The 26661-nt window shown below is 41.3% G+C and overlaps 1 pseudogene; it reads right to left on the reverse strand.

Annotated features, from left to right (window-relative positions):
• LOC132395480 (alpha-2,8-sialyltransferase 8F-like) overlaps positions 1-23913 on the reverse strand; it is a 92456-nt pseudogene extending 68543 nt beyond the window's left edge.
• Between the last annotated feature and the right edge of the window lie 2748 nt (positions 23914-26661).

Genomic DNA, 26661 nt, shown 5'->3' on the forward strand with positions numbered 1-26661 from the left:
TGGTAGAAAGGATTTAAAAGGCATATTAGTCTGTTCCCACCTCTTTCAGGTATGCTTCAGTTTAAGATGGTGCAAATGAAACACAGCGACTACTTGCCTGTAGCAAATGAAACACAGAAAACTACTACCTACTTTATTAATCACACTCTTTCTGGTAAATGATCACTGCAATCAATTGCCTGTAACTTCCCTTTCGGAGTTGAGCTTTTGACTGCCTGTATCACCTGGCATTTTTGTGGTATGAACTGACATCTCAAAGGTGGTGACAAGGCATGTACGGATAGAATCAAGGTGGTGAGACCCAGGCCCGAAGGCAGGGAATGAGCCAATGTTTGTCCATTGTTGGAGTGGATTTGGAGGCAGAATTGAGGAGAGGTGAAGGTGGTGGGGTCCAAGCCCAAGAGTGAGGAAAGAACAGAGAGGTTTGATTGATTTAAGTGCTGGGCCAGGTTGAGTGTCGGTGTCAGAGGTGAAGGTCAAGCCCATTCAGCTGGCTGCTCCACGAGGTTCACTTGTCTCTGTGCTGAACTCAACCTGTGACCTGCAAACAGTTACTCGATCAGCTTGTTGGCCAGCAGAAACTACAGTGTACAATTAGTGGATTTGACAAATAAAGCACTGGAAAGCAGACAAACCAATTGTCTTTGTTTCCCCCCATTCTGTGAACTGATTCTTACCCAGGACAATCTAATCAGAACAATTCAATGTGGACACAAGGAACTTCAGATAATGACCTGCTAAATCTGAGACCATTCTCAGATGAGTAGCTACTTATTATGCAAAATGCCAGACCTACCAAAGAAACAATCTGTAATTTCATTAGACTATGTCTGGGTCGCCGCATTAAACTGCTTTGGATGGGCCAGAGTTGAAAGACACAAATACACAAGGCTGGGTAGGGTAGAACCATGAAACAATGTTGGTTATAGCCCTGTACAAGAACTAGTGAGAAGGTGGCTCAGGTAGGTCAGGTGACCTTGAGCCAGTGGGACGTAATTGTACCCTGAGCTTCAATGACAGTGTCAGGCCTCACCAACATGGGAGTGTGACACATGGTGGGATGAAACTGGAAGACCTCTAGTGAGTGGTAGGTTTGGAGGCTGCCCTGTTACCATTATATGAGATACCAGCGGATCACAAAGCACTAAAGTAAGTAACGCAAATTGGGAGATACAAAATAAAATTATCCTAAGTGGACTTGCAGGACATTCACAAGTGGGACACGTGAGTATACCATTGGAAATAAGGATAGGACATAGCATTGGAACATTTGATAGCATTGGTGGAATTACCCTGGAATCAGGAACATATACTGGGGTGGGATTACATGGCCAAAGCAGGGCTTTGTTTTGACACAGTTAATTGTGATTTGGTAGATGCCAACTGGCATGAATAAAATACACCACATGCAGATCCCAGCAGGAGAACGATGGGATTGACTATACACAAAGGGTGCAGTGTGGATAAAACTAGAGGAGATGAGCAATGATCAGAAGGTGCAGCACATTATTGCACAGAAGTGAGGAGCATTTGCAAGGCACAAGCGTGACTGAGGAAGGATGACTGGTAGTGTGTGCATACAAGGTTTAGACCCCACACAACTAGAGCAATATGGGTCTCCCAAAAAGCAGAGGAAGATGTAGGTAAGGTAATACAGAGTTTGGTACAACAAGGGGTACTGAGGCCTGTAGTCTACACTAATAACCTACCCATATGGCCAGTGAGGAAACCGGATGGTAGTTGGAGATTGACAATAGACTATAGAGAGCTGAATAAAGTAACCCTATTAACAGCCCCAGCTGCAGCAACTAACCTGGAGATAGTGGTCAAACAGAATGAAAGAGCACACAGGTTCACAGTTCTAGACATAAATAATGGACTTTGGTCTATCCCACTAAAACAAGAGTGTTAAATCAAGTTTGCATTTACATTTCAGGGACTTTCTTGGATTTTCCTACCACAGGGGTTCCATAATTCCCCATCTACTGTATATTTCAACAGTGTTTAGGCAAAGTGTTAAAACTGTTTTCAAGACCTGAGTGCTTGGTACAATACAAAAATGATCCGCTTCTGCAGACTGAAACCAAGCAGGAACATTATCAGTTAATAACAGAATTGTTGCAATTAATAATTGCATTTGGACTAAAGATAAACACTAAAAAAGCAAAGGCGATAAAACAAGAAGTTTGTTATTTGAGAATAATCTTGACTCTGGGAAAAAGAGAAGTTGATAAGCAAAGAGTAGAATTGGTTACAAAACTGCCTATTCCCCGAGACCTGAAAGGGCTGCGGTCCTTTCTGGGGCTGGTAGGATACTGTAGAGATCACATCGATGGATTTTCCACTAATGCGGCTCCTTTAATGGAATTACTGAAAAAGAATATGGCATGGGAATGGAAATCAGAACACACCCAGGCCATCACAGCTCTGAAGCAAGCGCTGGCCACTGCGCATACTGTAAAAACCCCAAATCCGAATGAGCTATTCTCATTGGAGGTGGCTACAACTGATACCACCCTCTTAACAATGCTGTTACAGGAGATGCATGGGAAGTTAAGACCTTGATAGGGGAATCAAGGGATATGGGGACAAGGCAGGGACTGGGTATTGATAGTGAATGATCAGCCATGATCTCAGAATGGCGGTGCAGACTCGAGGGGCCGAATGGTCTACTGCTGCACCTATTGTCTATCTATCTATCTATTGACAGTAACATATGCATCATGCATGCTCTTACCAGTAGGACAGGGGTATACTGTATGAAAAACACTTGCTAGCGGTTTTCTGGGTGGTACAACATTTCACCTATATAGTGGGACTTAATCCACTTACATACTGACAGAACATACCCCCACACAATTACTGCCAGATGGAAGGATTAAAGATGGCTCAGTATACCAAAACAGAATGGCTAGATGGACATTGCTGTTGCAAGGAAGAAATATTAGTGTAAAACGAGTAAACATTACCTCAATGCTAGGCGAAAACCCAGTGTACCAAGGAAGTGAACATGAGTGTCAAGTTATGTTAACAAATGATTAAAAAGGTCCATTTGTGTCAGAACAAAAAGGAGGGTGTGAAAGCAGATCAGATAAAGTAATGCCTGAGAACAAAAACACAAAGGAAAAAGAAAAACCTCATTAAAAAATTTTTGTAGAAGGCTCCTCATCAGTACAAGATGGTGAGAGGAGAACTGGGTGTGGCATAAATTAGAGGATGAATATGGCCAGGAAAGGTATAGTATTGCTTTAAAGTTACACAAAACCATGAGTGTACAGGCAGCTGTAGCATATTTGGTTGGACATCCAGAACGTTTCCTGCCAGGATCAGTCTTACATTCTGATAGTATGTATGCTTGGAACAGCCTTACAGAACAGTTGCCTCTGTGGGAAGCCAGAGGGCTTGTTTCAGCTGACCGGAAGCCACTCACATTGCTACTTTATTACAATATATATTTGAGGAGGCAAAGGGAAAAATATGGAATCATAAAGGTGCAATCCCACTCTAAATTATCTCCTGAGGAAAATAGAAAGGCTGACGAACTGACAAAGCAAAACGCTTTATTTGGGCAGGAATGGCAGCCACAGAATACCAACAGTATACCACGGTATTCCAACAAAATACTCGGCGGGAGTACAGAGCCTACACTGCGTATGTTTTCACAGAGACGTGGCTCACTGATGGAATTTCGGACGCCACCATTCAACTAGACAGGTTTGCCTTATTTCGAGCGGACAAGGATGCAGCCCTGTCCGGTAAGACTTGCAGTGGTGGTATGTGTATTTACATCAATACGAAATGGTGTAAGAACTCTGTGCTGGTTTCCACATACTGCTCATTGCTAGTGGAGTTTGTGACAGCTCGATGCAGACCATTTTACTTGCCACAGGAATTCACCTCTGTCCTTATATTCGGTGTCTATGTTCCCCCCCAGCGCTAATGCTAAGGAGGTGCTCTGTAAACTGTATGGGGCTATTAGCGAACTGCAGAACGCACATCTTGATGGACTGTTTATCGTCGCCAGTGATTTTAACCACGCGAGCCTTAAGTCAGTGCTCCCCAGATTCCATCAGTATGTGGACTTTGCAACGAGAGGGGAGAACGTGTTGGACCTGGTTTACACAAACATCCCCGACGCGTACCGGGCAGAGCCCTGACCCCACCTCGGATACTCAGACCGCATCTCTGTTATGCTAATCCCAGCATACAGACCGCTCGTCAGGCGCTCCAGACCAGTTCAGAAGCAGGTGAAAACCCAGCCAGCAGGAGACACATCTCTGCTCTTCAAGACTGCTTTGAACACACCGACTGGCACATGTTCAGAGAGGCTGCAACCGATGGCGACTCTGCCAACTTAGAGGAGTACACAGCGTCAGTGACCAGCTACATCAGCAAGTGCATTGATGATGTTACTCTGTCCAAGACCATCACTATACGTGCCAACCAGAAGCCATGGATGACCGCAGAGGTGCGTGCGCTGCTGAGGTCCACTGCTGTTCACTCTGCTGACCCACGACTGTGCTGCAACACACAGCTTGAACCAGATCATCAAGTTTGCCGATGACACGACCATGGTGGGTCCCATCAGCAAGAATGATGAGTCAGATAACAGAGAGGAGGTGCAGCAGCTAACAGACTGGTGCAGAGCCAACAGCCTGTCTCTAAATGTGAACAAAAGGGATGGTTGTTGACTTCAGGAGGGCACGGAGCAACCACTCCCCGCTGAACTTCGATGGCTCCTCGGCTGTGATCGTTAAGAGCACCAAATTTCTTGGTGTTCACCTGGCGGAGAATTTCACCTGGTCCCTCAACACCAGCTTCATACCAAATAAAGCCCAGCAGCGTCTCTACTTTCTGTGAAGGCTGAGGAAAGTCCATCTCCCACCCCCAAGCTCATCACATTCTACAGGGGTTGTATTGAGAGCATCCTGAGCAGCTACATCACTGACTGGTTTGGAAATTGCACCATCTCGGATCGCAAGACCCTGCAGTGGATAGTGAGGTCAGCTGAGAAGATCATCGGGGTCTCTCTTCCCGCCATCACGGACCTTTACACAACACGCTGCATCTGCAAAGCAAACAGTATTATGAAGGACTCCAAGCATCCCTCATACAAACTCTTCTCCCTCCTGCCGTCTGGGAAAAGGCATCGAAGGAATCAGGCTCTCACAACCAGACTATGTAACAGTTTCTTCCCCCAAGTTATCAGACTCCTCAATACCCAGAGACTGGACTGACACCTTGCTCTATTGTCCTGTTTATTATTTATTGTAATGCCAGCAATGTTTTGTGCACTTTATGCAGACCTGGGTAGGTCTGTAGTTGTTTTTTTTTCTCTCTGTGTTCGTTCTAGTTTTTGTACTTTGTCATGTAATACCATGGTCCTGAAAAACGTTGTCTCATTTTTACTATGTACTGTACCAACAATTATGGTTGAAATGACAATAAAAGTGTCTTGTCTTGACGACTTGACTTGAGAATGGGGAGATTGGGAGGCAGAAGGAACAACAGACTAAATTTATGGATTTTACAAAGGATCAGAAACAAGGATTTTAAAAATTGTCTGAAATATATGAAGAGTACTCGGGAGTGCTTGTCAAAGATGGAGTTGTCCTTCATGAAGGAAAGCCTGTGGTTTTGGGAGGAAGAAACCAGATGATCCATTGGTACCATGATCTATGGGGACACCAGGCACTCTGGAAAAGATCAAGGAAGTGGGCTGCTGGCTTAGGATGAAGAATGATGTGGAGCATTATGTCAACATTTATTTGATTTGTGTACAATATAATCCTGACAGAAATGTAAAAGAAAGGAGCCCTTTGACACACCAGATCAGTGGAAAGGCTTTGGACTAATTGGCAGATAGATTACATTGGTCCCTTACTGCCCATCTCAGGACAGTACAAATATATTCTAGTAGTAATAGATGAGTGGAAGCTTTCCTGGCTAAGGCAAACTCAGCAAAGGCCACTGCAAAAGTTCTTATCAAGAAGGATATTCACTCGCTGGGGGCTACCCCAGAGTATCAAACTGGAACAAGGCACACATTTCATGGCCCAGCTGATGCAAGATGGCATGGCACTTTTAGGGATCAAGCAGAGATTTCCTGTGCCCTATAGACCACAGTCTAGTGGAATTTTGGAAAAGATAAAACAAATACTACAAAATATGATTGCAAAAATGGTGCAGCAATATGGCAGGTAGTTTTGCCTTAATGATAAGAAGGAATACAGTGCATCTTCAAAAGGTTACACCCTTATAAACTCAGGACGAGAAGGGCATGCGAGTATTAGAGGAGTTGTTAGCGTTAGATTTGTCAGAACTTGAAGTCAAAGGGATTGTGTCAGAAAAGTGGGTCCCACAATTGCTAGAGACAATGTAAGAGGCCAGTTATGCGGCTGCCCACCAAAATGGAAAGAAGCGAGAGAGTGAAGCCTGCCGAGCAGCACACACAAAATGCTGGAGGAGCTCAGCAGGCCAGGCAGCATCTACGGAAAAGAGTACAGTCAATGTTTCAGGCCAAAACCTGTCGTCCAGTCCTGCCAGTGAATACACTACAGTTAAGGAGATTGTTTAAGGAATACATCCAAGTAGCTTGTAGTAGAATGGTTGAACAAGTAAATATCGAATACAAATAATGTTATGAAGTTTGAATTCAAACCACAAAGAGATGTTAGAATGAAAGGTGATGGTATGCTGGGAAAAGAAATGATTGAGTCATGAATGTGCGAGCTTGAGTACGTCAACAAGTTAGACCAATGAGAAGAATGTGAAAAGACAGCTTTATAGAGAGGGCATCAGAGGAGCAAGTGACAGAGTAGGAGGACTTAGGGTCAACTGGGCTTCAGCAATAACACGTCAAGGTGAGGTAAGTTACTTGCAAAGAAAAGAAACAGTAAGTATGTCTGTGAGGCTGGTGTTCTGTACTGGGGGTCAGATGTGGGATGTCCAGTAGACTCCCAGCCTCCTGGACGGCCATATCTGCACAGGTGTGTCGAAATGCAGATCCTTAGGGACCAGCTTAGTAAATTGGAGCTGCAGCTTGATAACCTTTGTCTGGTCAGGGTATGTATGGAGGTGATAGAGAGGAGCAATAGGCAGGTAGTCACACTAGAAGCCTTTGGAGACAGATAAGTGGGTAACAGTCAGGAGAGGGAAGAGCAAGAGTCAGATGCAAGAGAGTACCCTAATGGCTGTCCCCCTTTACAATAAGTACTCCTGTTTGAGTACTGCCAGTAAGGGGCCCAACCTACCTAGGCAAAGCAACAGTGGCCATGCCTCTGGCACAGAGTCTGGGCCTGTGGCTCAGAAAGGTAGGGAAAGGAAGAGGATTGTAGCAGTGATAGGGGACTCCATAGTTAGGGGGGCAGATAGGTGATTCTGTGGACGCAGGAAAGAAACACAGATGGTAGTTTGCCTCTCTGATGCCAGGGTCCGGGATGTTTCTGATCGCGGCCACAATATCCTGAAGTAGGAAGGTGAACAGCCAGAGGTCGTGGTACATATTGGTACCAATGACATGGGGAGGAAAAGGGAGGAAGTCCTGAAAACAGACTACAGGGAGTTAGGAAAGAAGCTGAGAAGCAGGACCTCAAAGGTAGTAATCTTGGGATTGCTGCCTGTGCCACATGACAGTGAGTATAGGAATAGAGGTGGAGGCTAAATGCATGGTGAGGGATATGAGCAGGGGGTAGGGATACAGACTTCTGCATCATTGGAACCCCTTTTGGAGCAGGCGTGACCTGTACAAAAAGAATAGGTTGCACTTAAATCCCAGGGGGACCAATATCCTAGCAGGGAGGTTTGCTAAGGCTATTGGGGAGAGTTTAAACTAGAATTGCTGGGGCCATTCAATCCATTGAGTCTGCTCCGCCATTCAAACATGGGCTAATCTCGGTCTTCCAGTCATCCTCACACCCCTGCTTTCACCCCTTATCCTTTGATGCCCTGGCTAATCAAGAACTTATCTATCTCTGTCTTAAATGCACCCAATGACTTGGCCTCCACAGCCACTCGTGGCAACGAATTTCATAGATTTACCACACTCTGAGTAATTTCTCCGCATCTCAGTCCGAAAAGGATGTCCTTCAATCCTGAAGTCCTAGAATCCCTTACCATGGGAAATAACTTTGCCATATCTAATCTGTTCAGGCATTTTAACATTCAGAATGTTGCTATGAGATCCCCACTCATTCTCCTGAATTCCAGGGAATACAGCCCAAGAGCTGCCAGACGTTCTTCATATAGTAATCCTTTCATTCCTGGAATCATTCTCGTGAATCTTCTCTGAACCCTCTACAATGTCGGTATATCCTTTCTAAAATAAGGAGCTCAAAACTGCACACAATACTCCAAGTGTGGTCAACGAGTGCCTTATAGAGCCTCAACATCACATCCCTGCTCTTATATGTTATAGCTCTTGAAATGAATGCCAATATTGCATTCCTCTTCTTCACCACCAACTCAACCTAGAGGCTAACTTTTAGGGTTTCTTGCACAAGAGCTCTCAAGCCCCTTTGCATCTCTGCATTTTGAATTCTCACCCTATCTAAATAATAGTCTGCCCATTTGTTTCTTCCCCCAAAGTGCATGACCATACAATTTCCAATATTGTATTTCATTTGCAACTTCTTTGTGCATTTCCCTGAACTATCCAAGTCTCTCTACAGGCTCTGTTTCCTCAAAACTACCTACTCCTCCACTTATCTTTGTATCATCAGCAAATTTAGCCACAAATCCATTAATACTGTGGTCCAAATCATTGACATACATTGTAAAAAGCAGCGGTCCCAACACTGACCCCTGTGGAACTCCACTGGTAACCGGCAGCCAGCCAGAACAAGATCCCTTTATTTCCACTCTGTTTTCTGCTGACCAACCAATGCTCCACCCATGCTAGTAACTTCCCTGTAAAACCATGGGCTCATACCTTGCTCAGCAGCCTCATGTGCAGCACCTTGTCAAAGGCCTTCTGGAAATCCGAGTACACCATGTCTACTGCATCACCTTTGTCTACCCTGCTTGTAATTTCCTCAAAGAATTGCAGTAGGTTTGTCAGGCAGGACTTTCCTTTCAGGAAACCATGCTGGCTTTAGCCTATCTTATCATGTGCCTCCAGGTACATCGTAATCTCATCCCTAACAATCGATTCCAACAACTTCCCAACCATTGATGTCCAGTTAACAGGTCTATAATTTCCTTTCTGCTGCCTCCCACTCTTCTTAAAAAGCAGATTTCCAGTCATCCGGTACAATGCCAGAATCTATCAATTCTTGAAAGATCATTGTTAATGCCTCCGCAATCTCTCCAGCTACTTCCTTCAAAACCCAAGGGTCTAGGACAGACAGGGGTGGCCAACCTTTTACAGGCCATCCGTCAATTTTTTCACACATGAGTTCAGATGCGCCATACAACTCTTGTACCCCCATTCAATTCTTGTAAAAATATGTTAATATAGACATATTTAGCATTTTTACATGATATATTCATTTAAAACAAAACAAGGTAAACATCACTTACCTTAATGGGACTTCTTTTAACAAATATATTTTGTCTTCTTTTGATTTCTTCATTTTTCTTAATCACATATTCTTTCCATAACTCAGACCCAAGCACCAGCTTTAGTTTTCCTTCTATTTCCGTCTGATGTGTTTTATAGCCTCTATTAAGATCATGTCTTCTATTATGTGAGAAAGTGTTTTCCGAAGCAATGCACAACGGTTTTCCTGACAGACCCGCTACAAATAAGAACTCATTTTCCCACTGTTCATTGAATTCTTGCTTACTATCACTTTCTGCTTTTCTTTTGCTCATTTTCCTTTTTTTTAATTTTTTTATTAGTTTTTCAAAACATTTTACAAATTAAAAACCCCAAATCCCAATGAGGAACATTAAAACAGTGCAAAATTAAGCATACAATAACAATATGCTACAAAGGAAGAGAATTTAAGAAAAAAAAGCACCTAAATTAAAGACAAGTAAGCTTAGTGTCCTCCCCAAGCCCCACAACACAAGAAAAAACAACAGCAAATCCAGACCAACCACAACACAATATAGAGAGTATAAGTCAGGACAGCCAAACTCCCAGACTGTGAATACACTCAGCAACAGAGGATAATAATGCCTTCTACCAGAAAAAAGAAAGGAGCTGAAAGCAAGGGACCGAAAAGAAAAAAAAAACCCTAGTCAAGAGGAAGGTTATGAAAGTAATCGATAAAAGGTCCCCAGACCTTATGGAAATTTAGATCTGAACTGAGAACTGCATAATGAATTTTTTCGAGGTCCAAGCAGGCCATGATGTCGTTAAGCCATTGAGCATGAGTGGGCGGGGCAACATCTCTCCATCTAAGGAGGATCAAGCGTCTAGCCAGGAGAGAGGCAAAGGATAATATTCGGCATTTGGTCAGACCCAGACATAAATCTGTCTCGCCCCAAAAACCGAACAGAGCAATTAAGGGGTTTGGTTCTAGGTGCTGATTCAGAATACACGATAACGTAGTGAAGACATCTTTCCAGAATTTCTCCAAGCTAGGACAGAACCAGTACATATAGATGAGAGAGGCCACGCCCCTCTTGCATTTATCACAGAGCGGACTAACGCTAGGGTAGAATCGAGATAGTTTAGATTTAGACATATGGGCTCTATGAACAATCTTAAACTGTAAAAGGCAGTGGCGAGCACAAAGAGAGGTTGAGTTAACCGATTTGAGAACTGAATCCCAGCTCTCCTCAGATAAGGAGATATTTAAATCCTGCTCCCAGGCCATTTTGATTTTATCCATGGGGGCCCGTCGTAAGGCTGCTAGTTTATCTCAGATGATTGATATTAAGCCTTTACCTAGTGGATTCATGGAAAGAAATAGGTCCATAGCATTTTTCGCAGGCATTTCAGGAAAGTTAGGAATTAAAGGAGCAATAAAGTGTCGGATTTGGAGATATCTGAAAAAATGAGCATTGGGCAGATTGAACTTAACAGAGAGCTGCTGAAAAGAAGCGAAGCGATTATCAATGAAAAGATCTTCAAAATGTCTAACGCCCTCCCTAATGCTGAATCGTATGTAGTAGGTAAAAAAAGGTGATTATGAGCAACAGGGCTGGAAACGGAAAACCCCTGGAAACCATAGCATTTCCTGATCTGAGCCCACATACGCAAAGTGTGTCTAACAAGAGGATTAGCTATTGATCTGGGCAGACTACTAGGCAGTGCAGAGCCAAGAAGTGCAGAGGTAGATAATTCTTTAGTGGAGCTCAACTCCATCGCGACCCAGTTAGGGCACTCGGGTTGGCCATGGAAGAAAGACCAAAAGGTAGCACAACTTATATTAGCTGCCCAATAATATAAATGAAAGTCAGGTAAAGCCATGCCACCCTCTTTTTTAGATTTTTGGAGATGGATTTTATTAATTCTAGAGCGCTTATTCTGCCACAGATATGACAAAATAATAGAGTCTAAGGAATCAAAAAAAGATTTAGGAATAAAAATTGGGATAGATTGAAATAGGTATAAAAATTTGGGGAGAACATACATTTTAACAACATTAATACAACCTACCAAAGACATAGATAGAGGTGATCATTGTACCAGCCTCTGTTTTATAGCATATGAATGATTGGCAAAGTTTTCACAAAAGAGATCTTTAAACTTCCTTGTGACTATAATTCCAAGATAAGTAAATTGATTATGGACTACTTTAAAAGGGAGATCACGAAATGTTAGTTCTTGTGCTTCTTTATTAATTAGGAGAAGTTCACTCTTATGTAAATTAAGTTTATAGCCAGAGATCTGGCTAAACTGGTCAAGAAGTGAAAACATTAGAGGTAAGGATGTAGACGGATTTGAGAGAAAGAGTAATAAGTCATCAGCATAGAGAGAAACTTTATGCTCAACACCCCCTCTCCAGATCCCAGTCAATTCAGGGCAGTTTCAAAATGCTATCACCAGAGGTTCCATAGCCAAATCAAAGAGAAAGGGACTTAAGGGGCACCCCTGGCGGGTGCCACGTTTGAGTTTAAATACTTGGGATTTCTGAAAATTAGTTAAAACTGAAGCAGCAGGACACGGGTACAGCAATTGGATCCAAGAGATGAAACTTTGGCCAAGGTCAAATTTTTCTAAAATTGCGAAAAGGTAGTTCCACTCTATACGATCAAATGCTTTCTCCGCATCGAGGGAAATAACACATTCAGGAATCCCAGTTGGAGGTGAGTATAAGATACTAAATAAATGCCGAATGTTAAAAAAAGGAGACGGTTTTTAATAAAGCCTGTTTGGTCATCAGAGATAATGGAGGGAATGACGGTTTCTAAACTATGAGCCAAAACTTTAGCTAAGATCTTTACATCAACATTAAGCAGAGAGATCGGCCTATACGAGGAACACTCTGTTGGGTCTTTGCCCTTTTTTAAAAGAAGAATAATAGATGCCTCACTGAAAGAGGGTGGCAATTTGCCATAATTAAACGAGTCAGATAATACTGAAAGTAACGAGGAGAAAGAAGAGAAGGGAATGATTTATAAAATTCTACAGGGAACCCATCAGGTCCAGGAGATTTCCCTGAGGACAGTGCAGAAATTGCAGTAGATATTTCTTCTAATGACATTGGCGCATTGAGTTTGGCTTTGAAATCAGATGAAAGTGAGGGGATGTTCAGATTCTGTAAAAATTGATCAACAGAGATATTGTCATTCAGAGATTCAGAGGAATAAAGCTGAGAATAAAAATTTTTAAATGCGTCATTAATTTCTAAATGATCCGATGTAAAGTCTCCGTTCTCCTTCCGGATCTTTGTAATATGTTGTTTGGCTTTGGAACGCCTCAGCTGATTGGCTAGGAATTTACCAGACTTATCCCCATGAATGTAAAAGCGACTCTTGCCTTCAAGAAGTTGGCGTTTGACAGGTTGAGTGGACAGAAGGTTAAATTTAGTTTGGAGTTCAACGTGCTTCTTGTATAATTCAGGGTTCTTAGTTTGGGCATATATTTGATCCAATTCTTTAATCTGGTTAATGAGGTCTAATCGATCTGCACAGGATCTTCTGTTGAGATTTGCTGTGTAAGAGATTATTTGCCCCCTCAGATATGCTTTCATGGCATCCCAGACAATCTGGGATGGCACTTCAGGTGATGTATTAGTGTTAAAATAAAAGGTTATCTGATCCTTAATAAATTTTTAAAAAATCATCATCCGATAGTAAAGTTGAATCAAACTGCCAGTGTTTATTCCTCTGAGGGAGACCAGGCAAATTCAGAGAGAGAGTAATTGGGGCATGGTCAGAGATCAGTATACTCTGATAGTCACAAGAGTGGGCAAATGGAATAAGTTGGTTATTGAGTAAGAAATAATCAATTCTAGTGAAGGTATGGTGAACATGTGAGAAAAAAGAATAATCTCTCTCCGTAGGATGGAGGAAACGCCATATATCAGAGATACCATAATTAGAGAGAAACGATTGGATAGCTAAGGCAGATTTAGTAGGTGGTCTAGTAACAGAGGACGATCGATCCAAATTAGGATCTAACCAACAATTAAAGTCACCACCCAGTATAAGAGAGTATGAGTTTAAGTCTGGTAGTGAGGAAAAAAAACCGTTCAAAAAAATTAACATCATCAAAGTTGGGGGCATACAGGTTTGCTAGTGCAACTTTAGTGTTATATAGTTTGCCAGAAACAATAATAAAATGGCCATTTATATCAGATATTTTATTATGGAGTTCAAAAGGAATATTTGAGTTAATAAGAATGGAGACTCCCCTAGCTTTAGCGGTAAAGGATGAATGAAAATGCTGACCCGCCCACTTTGACAGAAGCCTTGAGTTATCAGAACAACGAATATGAGTTTCTTGAAGGAATGCAATGTCAGCTTTGAGTTGTTTGATAAGTGAGAATACTTTCCTCCTTTTAACATGGTGATTCAATCCCTTTACATTCCAGCTCACAAATTTAAGTGCACTAGCCATTATCAATTACTAATGCAAAAAAGGCAGAAGGCATACAAAAAGTCAAGCAGTACAATAGCAGTCTGGGAGCAGAGATGTAAACATAGATTCGTAAAATCAAAACATATACATGTCCTGAGCAATAAAGAGATATAATATATACAGTGAGTGATGTTGGAACTAGAAAACCCACCCCACCCACACAACCCAAAACTAGACGGCTACCAAAACAAGTAGTTAGCTCTACCAAAAAAATTAACCCAAGTACAACTTCCAGATCTGTGTCATTAACAGCAGTTCCGTATAAATACTATAACAAATAGTAACTAGTTTATGCACTAGAAAACATAACTACAGATTAGAACACCTTCTGCAGGAATATAAAACTTAATACAGAGAAAATCGGAAGAGGACCAAAACTAACCTGCCAGCTAAAAAATTATAGAAGAATAAAATAAGAGAAAGGAAAAAAAGGATTAAAAAAAGGAGAGGAAGGGGAAAATTATAAATTCAAGACGTATTTATCAACCATTTACAGAGGAGAAAAGAATTCAGAGATTAGAAAAAAGGGGTGAAGAAAAGAAAAAAAGAGAAAAAAGTATAATAAAATAAATAAATATAAAAAGAAGGAAAAATAGATCGGCAATTAAACTGTGAACCAACAAAACAGGAAGGCCTTCACTAAAGACTTCAAACCTCCAAATCAAGTTAAAGTGAGTTATAGAACTCTGTAGATAACGTTGTACAAGAATAAAAAATAGATTACACACACACCAAATCCAGGGAGAGATTGTCAATAGCCCTTAGAGTTTCGATGAATAATGTCTGAATGATTCAAGTAAAGTCTGAGTCCCGAAAAAGTAATTTTACTACGAGAAGTACTTATCCACCATTTTAGGAGGTCTGATCGGGTTCCGAAGATGACTGGATAGCCGGAAGACTTGCCACAAATGCTTCAGCTTCCTTTGCTGACTTAAACCATTTGTATTTCCCAGTGTTAAGCGTGATTCGTAGATCAGCAGGAGAACGAAGAGAGGGTTTAAAACCACTATCAAAAAGCACTTTCATTGCGCCTTTAAACTCAGCGCGCATCTTTAAGGTCTGGGGTGCAAAATCTTCCACAAAGCGAATGGTTGTATCCTGGAAAATAAAAGAACCTCTGCGACGTGCCTCTACGATCAGACGGTGTTTTACCTGGTATTGATGGAAGCACAAGATTACTGGTCGCGGGCTGTTGCCCAGAATTCCGGCGGGAACATGGATCCGGTGTGCCCGTTCGAGCTCAGGCGGGTTCGGAAGCAAATCTTTCCCGAATATCTCACAGAGAAACTCGGTGAAAAACTTCACTGTTGATCCCTGTTCGGTGGCCTCTGGCAATCCAAGAATTCTAAGATTGCAGCGTCTGCTGCGATGTTCGAGATCCACCGTTTTGAAAAGGAGTTTGTTACACTTTTCCTCTAAGCTGGAACAGCGAGTCTCCAAGTATCGAACATGACTTTCTAAATCTTCAGAAGTCGAATCGATGCGAGATAAGTGTTGAGCATGTTTGTCCACTTTGTCATTAATCTGATCAAGTTTGTCCTCCAACTGTTTGAAAGCGGTTTTGAATTCCTTTAAAATTTCGTCTCGGAGCTGACCGAGCGCAGCCAGGGTCTCGTCTGAGAGAGCCGTAGCTTCCTTTCTCCCGGATTTAGAGCTCTTGCTAGACATCGTAAGTTAGATGTGTTCACAGGCAAGTAAGAGATACTGAAAAACTTCCCAACTAAGGTTTAAAAAATGGAGACATTTAGTGCAAAGTTAGCGACAGTAACGGAACAAAAGTTCGGAGCAGCTAAGCAATCGCCATCTTACCAGAAGCCCCCTCATTTTCTTTTGCACTGTGATGGGTAACTGAATATAAAAACAAGGCTTAATTATTGAAAAAGTATGAAACTGTAAATGTTCACAAAGGATGAACAAAGCACAACTCCGTAGCGCACAAGTGTCAACTGTAAACTGAGTGGCAAAAACCTGTGACGCACCGCTGGTGCAGATGCCTGGCGCCTCAGAATCAAACAAGTATCAAACGTGTATTGAACAGTTATGGAATGACTGCAGAACTAAAGTCCCTCTTTCCTAGTTTAACTCATTAAATTTTTTTTAAATTGAAAACAGATTAGTGTAAAAGAAGATAACATTCACCAAAAGATGTGCATAAAATAATAAAATCTCTAAAAATATTTGCTAAGTTTTAGATTTATTCTCAGTAAAACACATTTCTAGCTCTAAGCTTCTTGAATTCCTCTTATAGATTTTTTTCTACAGATCTGTTTTTGGTTAATACTTCTTGCATGAGTAGGCTTACTTTTTTATTATTATCACTGGGGTGCAATGCACCACTTCTAATCATCCAATGTGCCACTTTTGGCACATGCGCCATAGGTTGGCCATCCCTGGTCTAGGAGCTTTATCCACCCTCAGACCATTAAGCTTCCTTAGCATCTTCTGTCATAATTTTCATTGCACAAACTTTACTTCCCTGACACTCTTGAATGTTCAGTATACCACAGACATCTTCCAATGTGGAGACTGATGCAAAATATGCATTCAGTTCCTCTGCCATCTCTGCATCTCTCATTACAATATCTCTAGCGTCATTTTGTATTGGTCCTATATCTACCTTCAACTCTCTCTTATCCTTTATATACTTAAAAAAGCTTTTAGTATCTTCTTTGATATTAGTTGCCAGCTTCCACTCATAATTTATCTTTTTCTTCCTAATGACCACCTTAGTTTCCTTCTGCAATTTTTTTTAATAGCTGTTCTTGGAACAGCTTGTACAAGAGCCAACCAGGGACAAGACTATTCTGGATTTAGTGTTATGTAATGAACAGGATTTGATAAGTGATCTCACAGTAAAGGAGCCATTAGGAGGTAGTGATCACAATATGATAAGCTTTTATCTGCAAATTGAGAAGGATAAGGGCAGCTCGGAGGTGTCAGTGTTGCAGATGAACTGGGGAAACTATGGAGCCATGAGGGAGGAGCTGGCCAAAGTTGACTAGACGGATAGCCTAGCAGAAAAGGCAGTGGAACAGCAATGGCAGGTATTCTTGGGAATAATGCACAAGGTGCAAAATCAGTTCATCCCCCAGAGAAGGAAGGATTTAAAGGGGGGAAAGGGGCCACAGTGGTTGACAAAGGAAGTCAGAGATTGCATAGCATTAAAAAAAAAAGGAAATATGACAGAGCTAAGGTGAGTGGGAGGATAGATGATTGGGAAGTTTTTAAGGAACAACAGAACTTAACTAAAAAGGCAATACAGGGAGAAAAAAATGAGGTACGAACACAAGCTTGCCAGGAATATAAAGGAAGATAGCAAAAGCTTTTTTAGGTATGTGAAGAGAAAGAAGATAGTTAAGAACAATGTTGGGCCCTTGAAGAATGAATTGGGTGAAATTGTTATGGGAAACAGAGAAATGGCAGAAGAATTTAATAAGTACTTTAGATCTGTCTTCACTAAGGAAGACACAAGCAATCTCCCAGATGTATGGATGGGCCAAGGACATATGGTAACAGAGGAAATGAAACAGATTGACATTCGGAAGGAAACGGTGTTGAGAAGACTGATGGGACTGAAGGCTGACAAATCCCCAGGTCCAGATGGTCTGCACCTTAGGGTACTAAAGGAGGTGGCCCTGGAAATTGCGGATGCATTGGTAACCATTTTCCAATGTTCCTTAGATTCAGGATCTGTTCCTGAGCATTGCAGAATGGCTAATGTTATCCCACTTTTTAAGAAAGGAGGGAGGGAGAAAACAGAGAACTATAGACCTGTCAGCCTGACATCGGTGGTGGGAAAGATGCTAGAGTCCATTATTAAGGATGAAATAGTGGCGTATCTAGATAGCAGTGATAGGATTAGGCCGAGCCAGCATGGATTTACCAAAGGTAAGTCATGTTTGACTAATCTGTTCAAGTTTTTCGAGGATGTAACCAGGAAGTTAGATAGGGGAGATCCAGTGGATATAGTGTACCTCGATTTTCAGAAGGCATTTGATAAGGTCCCACATAGAAGATTGGTGGGTAAAATCAAAGCTCATGGCATTGGGGGGGGGGGGGGAAGACATTGACATGGATAGAAAACTGGTTGGCAGATAGAAAGCAAAGGGTAGCGGTGAATGGGTGTTTCTCGGAATGGCAGGTGGTGACTAGTGGGGTGCCACAGGGCTCGGTATTGGGACCACAGCTGTTTACCATTTACGTTAACGATTTGGATGAAGGCATAAAAAATAATATCAGCAAATTTGCTGATGATACTAAGCTTGGTGGCAGTGTGACATGTGATGAGGATGTTAGGGGAATTCAGGATGACTTGGATAGGCTGGGTGAGTGGGCAGATACTTGGCAGATGGTGTTTAATGTGAATAAATGTGAGGTTATCCACTTTGGGAGTAAGAACAGGAAGGCAGATTTTTATCTGAATGGTGTAGAGTTAGGTAAGGGAGAAATACAAAGAGATCTTGGAGTCCTTGTTCATCAGTCACTGAAGGTGAATGAGCAAGTGCAGCAGGCAGTGAAGAAGGCTAATGGAATGTTGGCCTTTATTACAAAGGGAATTGAGTACAAGAGCAAGGAAATCCTCTTGCATTTGTACAGAGCCCTGGTGAGACCACACCTGGAGTATTGTGTACAGTTTTGGTCTCCAGGGTTAAGGAAGGACATCCTGGCTGTAGAGGAAGTGCAGCATAGATTCACGAGGTTAATTCCTGGGAGGTCTGGACTGTCTTACGCAGAAAGGTTAGAGAAACTGGGCTGGTACACGCTGGAATTAAGGAGATTGAGAGGGGATCTGATTGAAACTTATAAGATTATTAAGGGATTGGACAAGATAGAGGCAGGAAATATGTTCCAGATGTTGGGAGAGTCCAGTACCAGAGGGCATGGTTTGAGAATAAGGAGTAGGTCATTTAGGTCAGAGTTAAGGAAAAACTTCTTCTTCCAGAGAGTTGTGGGGGTCTGGAATGCACTGCCTCAGAAGGTAGTGGAGGCCAATTCTCTGGATGCTTTCAAGAAGGAGCTAGATAGGTATCTTATGGATAGGGGAATCAAGGGACATGGGGACAAGGCAGGAACAGGGTATTGATAGTAATTGATCAGCCATGATCTCAATATGGTGGCGCAGGCTCGAAGGGCCGAATGGTCTACTTCTGCACCTATTGTCTATTGTCTATTCCCAATCATCTATTTTCCCATTAGCTGTGGTTTCCATGTATGCCCTCTCTTTTGCTTTTACTTTGGTTCTGACTTCACTTGTCAGTGTCAGTAGTGTCCTTCTTCCCTTTGAAAATCTCTTCTTATTTGGAATATATCTGTCTTGTACTTCCCTCATTTTTCACAGAAACTCCAGCCATTTCCTGCAAATATCCCTTTCCAGCCAACATCAGCCAGTGCCCCTTTCATGCCAGTGTAACTTCCTTTATTCCACTGAAAGACCAACACATTGGATTTTTTTCTCTCTCAAATTTCAGTGTGAATTCAATCATATTGTGATCACTGTTCTCTGAGGATTCCTTAACCTTAGGCTCTCTCATCACCTCTGGATCATTGCACAACACCCAATCCAGCACAGCCGAACCCCTAGTAGGCTCAGCAACAAGCTGTTCTAAAAAGCCATCCCTTAGACATTCTACAAATTCTCTCTCTTGAGGTCCAGTACTGCCCTGGTTTTCCCAATCCACTTTCATGTTAAAATCCCCACTGACTATCATGACATTGACTTTCTGACATGCCTTTTCTATCTCCTGCTGTATTTTGTAATCCACATCCCAGCTGCTGTTTGGAGGCCTGTATACAACTGTCATACACTTGTCATTTCTTAACTCAACCCATAGAGACTCTGCACTTTCCAATCCTATGTCATCTCTTTCCAATGATTTAATATTATTTTTATACATAGAATATTATTACTTATTAATTCATATCATCCTAACATCTTTGGAAAATAAGGTATTGTGCCTTATTCACTACTGCCTGGTGACTCTAACATCCACTGTCATGAAGTTCTTTGACAGGCTGACCATGGCACACATCAACTCCAAATTCCTGGTCAACTTTGGCACATGATAAATCACTGACCACTAAAGCATGTTTATGGCAAACACTTTCACTCATCTCTGGAGCTGTAATGGCACCTATATTGTTTATTGAATACAACTTCATCCTTAATCACCTTTGCTTACAACTGCAGTGGTGATTTAACTTGTTCTGTTACTTAAACAATTTAAAACTTAATTGCACTATATCAAATTGTACCACAAATCATTTGAAAATTTATCAGAATGCATTGAAAGAGGATGAGAGACTCAACAAACTGAGAGGTTCTTCACCAAGCAGCCAAAATTTATTCCCATACCAAAACTGATATTTATTTCTAATCTGTTCTATTGGGTACACTATTGCTTCTCTTCCATTACCAGGTATCAATGAGATAATTATACCCATGTAGCAGAAGAGGGTTTAGAGCTAATAGAACACAATTGATGGGAAAGGGAGAGAAGATGAAGGCATCCAATCTGAGTATTGCTTTTGATATCAATCTAGATTTGTGAATCAGAACTGCTCTCCATTCTTCCCATGGAGGTTTCCACCCCACTGTTAAAGTTAGGAACACAACTTTAAATGATCCAATTTTATTTATCCATTGCAATCCATCTTATTTCAATATAATTGTTTATATAATCAGAGATGCTGGAACTCAGAATTGAAAGTTTTGTTAGCTTTTGGGTTTAAATGTGAGGATTTTGGCTATTTCCACACATTCTGGTGAATTTATTTCCTTTTGATCATTCCACATCTGTTTCTTGATTCTATAACTAATAAATGCATTAAAGTTTTTCTTCATAAAAAATATGAGGAAGAAGGAGTTCAAAACCAAAACACTCATTGTAGTAGAACGGTTATTCCTCTTAACTGAAATGGGACGGCAATGATCCAACCTCAAATAATGCAACTTTAACCAATTACTCATGGCTGTTCTGCCTTAGCTTTTGCATAAATATGTTTTAACTGTATAATTCTAACCTTGTTTTAAAATCCCTTTATATGTCATTCTAAATCTTAATAATCTCCCACACTGCTCCAACTCTCAAAAATCATTGGAATCTCCAATTCTGGTATTCTGGTACCTCGGACTTCAACTACTGCACAGAGTCTTGCCATGTTCAGAAGTTTTCTGATGACTTTGCCATAGCTGGATGCATCAGCAAGGGAGATGAGGTGGAGTACAGGGCTACGGTGGGAAACTTTGTCACATGGTGTGAGCAGAATCATCTGCAGTTTAATGTGAAAAAGACTAAGGAGCTGGTGGTGGACCTGAGGAGGGCTAAGGCACCGGTGACCACTTTTTTCATCCAAGGGGTCAGTGTGGACATGGTGGAGGATTACAAATACCTGGGGATACGAATGGACAATAAACTGGACTGGTCAAATAACACTGAGGCCGTCTACAAGAAGGGTCAGAGCCGTCTCTATTTCCTAAGGAGACTGAGGTCCTTTAACATCTGCTGGATGATACTGCGGATGTTCTACAAGTCTGTGGTAGCCAGTGCTATCATGTTTGCTGTTGTGTGCTGGGGCAGCAGACACCAACAGAATCAACAAACTCATTTGTAAGGCCAGTGATGTGTGGGGGTGGGCTTTTTGATGGTGGTGTCTGAAAAGAGGATGCTGTCCAAGTTGCATGTCATCTTGGACAATGTCTCCCATCCATTTCATAATGTACTGGTTAGGCACAGGAGTACATTCAGCCAGAGACTCATTCCAATGAGATGCAACACTGAGCGTCATAGTTAGTCATTCCTGCCTGTGGCCATCAAACTTTACAACTCCTCCCTCAGAGTGTCAGACACCCTGAGCCAATAAGCTGGGCCTGGACTAATTTCCACTTGGCATAATTTACTTATTATTATTTAATTATTTATGGTTTTTATATTGCTATATTTCTACACTATTCTTGGTTGGTGCGACTGTAACGAAACCCAATTTCCCTTGTGATCAATAAAGTATGTCTGCCTGTATGTCAAACATTCTGCATTTAATTTCTCTACTAATTGCCTCATCTTCAACTGCTGAAGCTCCAATTTCTGAATTCCCTCCTTAATCTTCAACTCTGGCTCTTCCTTTCTTTGTTAACATTCACATTAAAACCTAAATCTTTGATTAAACTTTTTTATATCTGCCCTAATATTTCTTTAAGGTGCAACATTTAAGTTTGTTACAATTACGTACCTATTAAAAGTACATACCAAAATAGAAATTAGCTATTTGAAACAGCAGTATAGTACATTACAAACATGACAAATATAAGATGAAAAAACACAAAATGCTGGCAGAACTCAGCAGACCAGACAGCATCTATGGGAGGAGGTAATAATGATGTTTCGGGCAGAACCCTTCATCAGGAGACATAAGATAATATAATCTTAAATGAACATAACTTGTACTTAACTTATAATACAAGATAAAGCACTTGTGAAGAACTTTCAGGCATTTATTTTCAGTTGAACTGCAGCATAGAAGGAGATGTCCTAGTCAGTAGCCTTCAAGAAAATCCATTTGCCCCACAATAACTCAGAGTGATCATTCACCCCATCATTTAGAGGTAAAGTATTTTAAGTGGTTTGACAACAAAATATTGTCATGGGATTTATAACAGTTATGAGAGGGTTATATGGCAATATAGAGACTGACTGTGCAATGAGTTTTTGCAAAGACCCACCAGGAGACAATCAGAACAACATATTTGCATGAATGAAATGCCACATCCAGTAACGTAACTGTAAGTCAAGTCTCTGAGCTCAAAGAGCAGCAGCAAGTATCGCTCTAAGCGCCACAACTAAACACGAGGAACAGAGGCTATGTGAACCTGCTGGGCCAACTCCGCCATTAACAAAATACGGTTGATCATTTAACCTCAAGATCATTCTACACTTATTCTATGTCCCTGATTTCCTTTAGAATTTATTTGATGTTTATCGCAGGTGAATTCGACGAATTTGCAAAGAAACCTATGGACTGCAGTTCAACTGATCCTTTCCTGAATCCGTTCAACTGATCCTGAAAGGTTGGCCAACGTTTCACATTTAAATTTTACCAAGGATGCTTTAGAAGTAAAAAAAAAACTGACTAAAACTAACCGATACAATTTGTTCACAAATAAGTTAAATACCGTTGTAAAGTGGGCAGACCAAATTTCATTTGCTGAGATAACTTAAGTTGATTTCCACGTACCAATTTGATTACGAATACTATCAACGGACTTCTCTGAAAAATTATTCGCCCACGTCTTGGAAAATATGTCAAATTACTTGCAAATCATTTTTCCGTACCTGAAATCATTTGTCTGTTCTCTTACTATCCAAAAGACGAAACAGAAGCAAACGAACCAAACTACACGAAGGAAATAGTCTGCTTTTGATTTCATGGCTCAACGATCAGAGAAACTCGACAGTTTTGACTTTTTCCTCCAGCGATCGGTTCACCCAATGGTTCCACCTACTCATTGCGCGTTTTAACCATAGAGAGGAAAGAACCTGCTGGAGGAAATCAGCAGCTCCAGCTGCATTTGGGGAAGGGTGAATTATGGAAAGAGTTGAAGCAGAATCTTGACCCGAAACGCTGACAATTCCTCCCCTCGTCCAGAGGCTGCTCGATTCGCTGAGTTCATCCAACAGATTGTTGCTCTAAAAACTTAATATCATCGGTTTTCATTTTCTGGTTCCCCGGGTTCTCAACAACATATTATTTTTGGCGTTAGTTGGATCTGACTTTTGGATAAATCCTTAATTGCAACAGCGTTGCCCGACCTTGCTCAGATTGCTGTCTGAATCTTAAAGTGTCTTCAATACTCCTGACACCAATATAAATCACTTAAATTTAAACAATTGCAGCTTTAAAATCCCCATTGTTCGTCAGACCTCTAAGCGCTACACGTTTTTTTTCCCCTAGTTGTCCGACACCGCCCACCGCAGAGGTATGGACATTTATGTTTCCGCTCTTTATGACATCGGCCGCGCCTTTGGCTTTTCCTCTGTAAAGTTTCGTTTTCTGACAAGTGCCTGGGCTCAGCTCCAGCTCTACACTCTACTGGGAATGATGCTAAAAATGAACATATAGGTGTGGCTTCTCAAGACTTGAAAACAAAAACAAACAAAACAAAACGGCATATTCTAGAAACCTGAAATAACAATGAAAGATACTGAAAGTACTGTGCAGATCGTAAAAGGGATAAAGAAAGGGAGAATGTTAGAGGAAAGTAATAGGATGGAGAGCAGAGTGAAGAGGCCAGGGATGTCTTCATGAACTGCAGGGAGTTGGTTGTCAGTTATGATGGACTTTTACTTTTCAGAGGCTGAGAGGCTTAAAAGAAAGTTCAGTTTCCTTGCAAAACTTCATGACCTTTCCAAGGGGTCAGAGTTGTTGATAATAAAGTTAAACTTTTAAAAAATATTCTTTGCTCAGCTTTTTGTTTTAAACAGAAAGTGTCCCAGTATTTAATGTCAATTCCAAGTAGCAATCAATTTGACTCTGCCCCTCTGCCATCTGATTTCTAAATGGACATTGAACCAAAGAGCACTACCTTACTACTGGTTTATTTCTGTTTTTAGCACTAATTATTTTAACTTCACAATTTAATGGACATATGTAGTGTGCATACAGAATGTAATTCCATTATTTTCTTTATTTATTTATCATATATTTCATTGTACTGCTGCTGTAAAGTTAACAAATTACAACAGTTTAGTACCTGTTTTCCCTTGCTTTGTAGCCCTTCATGGCTCGGATTTTGCAGTTTATTAGCAAAGTATTGTTTACTGCTAAATTGGCTCTGCTGCTCTACTTTTGGGTCAAGCCTGCTCTACAATACCTGACTGGGTGGATGAACCAGTGACTGGCCCAGCAAAGTTTGTTTGCCTAAAATAAATCATCTGTTCACATGAACACATGATCCAGAAAGAGCAGGAAATCATCTGCTCACCACTTTCAACCAAGTCTGTCTGAATATAGCAACATACGCCATCTCTTCAGCCATCTCTATATTTCACATACTGAGCCAAGAATGTATTTGTCATCGTTCTCTTGACTGAATGAGCTCTGACCTGGGCTGCTGCTAACTGAGACAATAGACCCCTATTGGCAACAGATGCGGATTTCACTGCTGAGATGCATTGGATAAGAAAGGAGGAAGGAAGCAGAAAGGAAATTATACACCAGTTAGCTTGACCTCAGCGGTTGGGAAGATGTCGGAGTCAATTCTTAAAGATGAGGTTATGGAGTTCTTGGTGATGCAGGAGAAGATAGGACAAAATCAGCATGATTTCCTTGACTGATGAACCTGTTGGAATTATTTAAGGAGATAACAATTAGGATAGATGAAGGAGATGCTGTGGATGTTCATATTGGACTTTCAAAAGGTCTTTGACAAGGTGCCATACATGAGACTGCTTACCAAGTTAAGAGCCCATGGTATTATAGGAAAGTTTCTGGCATGGTTAGAGCATTGACTGATTGTTAGGAGGCAGTGAGTGGAAATAAAAGCGTCCTTTTCCGGTTGGCTGCCAGTGTGTTTGTCAGGGGTCAGTATTGGGACCATTTCTTTTTATGCTGTATATCAATGACTTAGATGACAGAATAGATGGTTTTGCTACCAAGTCTGCAGATGATACGAAGATTGCTGAAGAGGAAAGTTGTATTGAAGAAACAGGTAGGCTGCAGAAGGACTTAAACAGATTAGGAGAAGGGGCAAGGAAGTGGCAAATGAAACAATGTTAGAAAATGCATGGTCATGAAATTTGGTAGAAGAAATAAATGCTCAGACTATTTTCTAAACAGGGAAAAAATCCAAAAATCTGAGATGCAAGAGGTCTTGGGAGTCCTTGTGCAGAACATCTGAAAGGTTAACTTGCAGGAAGAGTCAGTGGTGAGGAAGGCAAATGCAATGTTAGCATTCTTTTCAAGAGAATCAGAATCAGAATCAGGTTTATTATTACCGGCATGTGTCGTGAAATTTGTTATCTTAGCAGCTGCAGTCAATGCAATACATAATAGAAGAAAAATAATAATAAGTAAATCAGTATACATATATTGAATAGATCAAGAATCATGCAAAAAAACAAAAATAATATATATTAAGAAAGTGAGGTAGTGTTCAAGCGTTTAATGTCCAATTTGGAATTGGATGGCAGAGCATAAGAAGCTGTTCCTGAATTGCTGAGTGTGTGCTTTCAGGCTTCTGTACCTCCTACCTGATGGTAACAGTGAGAAAAGGGCTGGAGGTCCTTAATAATGGATGCTCCCTTTCTGAGACACCACTTTTGAAAATGTCCTGGGTACTTTGTAGACTGGTACCCAAGATGGAGTTACTACATTTACAACCCTCTGCAGCTTCTTTTAGTCCTGTGCTGTAGCCCCTCCCCCATCTGCCCCAAATCCGCCTGTCAGAATGCTCTCCTCAGTATATCAATAGTAGTTTTTGAGTGTATTTGTTAACGTACTAAATCTCTTCAAACCCCCAATGAAGTATAGTCACTGTCTTGCCTTCTTTATAACTGCATCAATATGTTGGGACCAGGCTAGGCCCTCAGAAATCTTGACACCCAGGAAACTGAAACTGCACATTTTTTCCACTTCTGATCCCTCTATGAGGATGGGTATGTGTTCCTACATCTTAGCCTTCCGGAAGTCCA

The sequence above is a fragment of the Hypanus sabinus genome, chromosome 6, assembly GCF_030144855.1.
Source record: "Hypanus sabinus isolate sHypSab1 chromosome 6, sHypSab1.hap1, whole genome shotgun sequence".
NCBI lineage: Eukaryota > Metazoa > Chordata > Chondrichthyes > Myliobatiformes > Dasyatidae > Hypanus > Hypanus sabinus.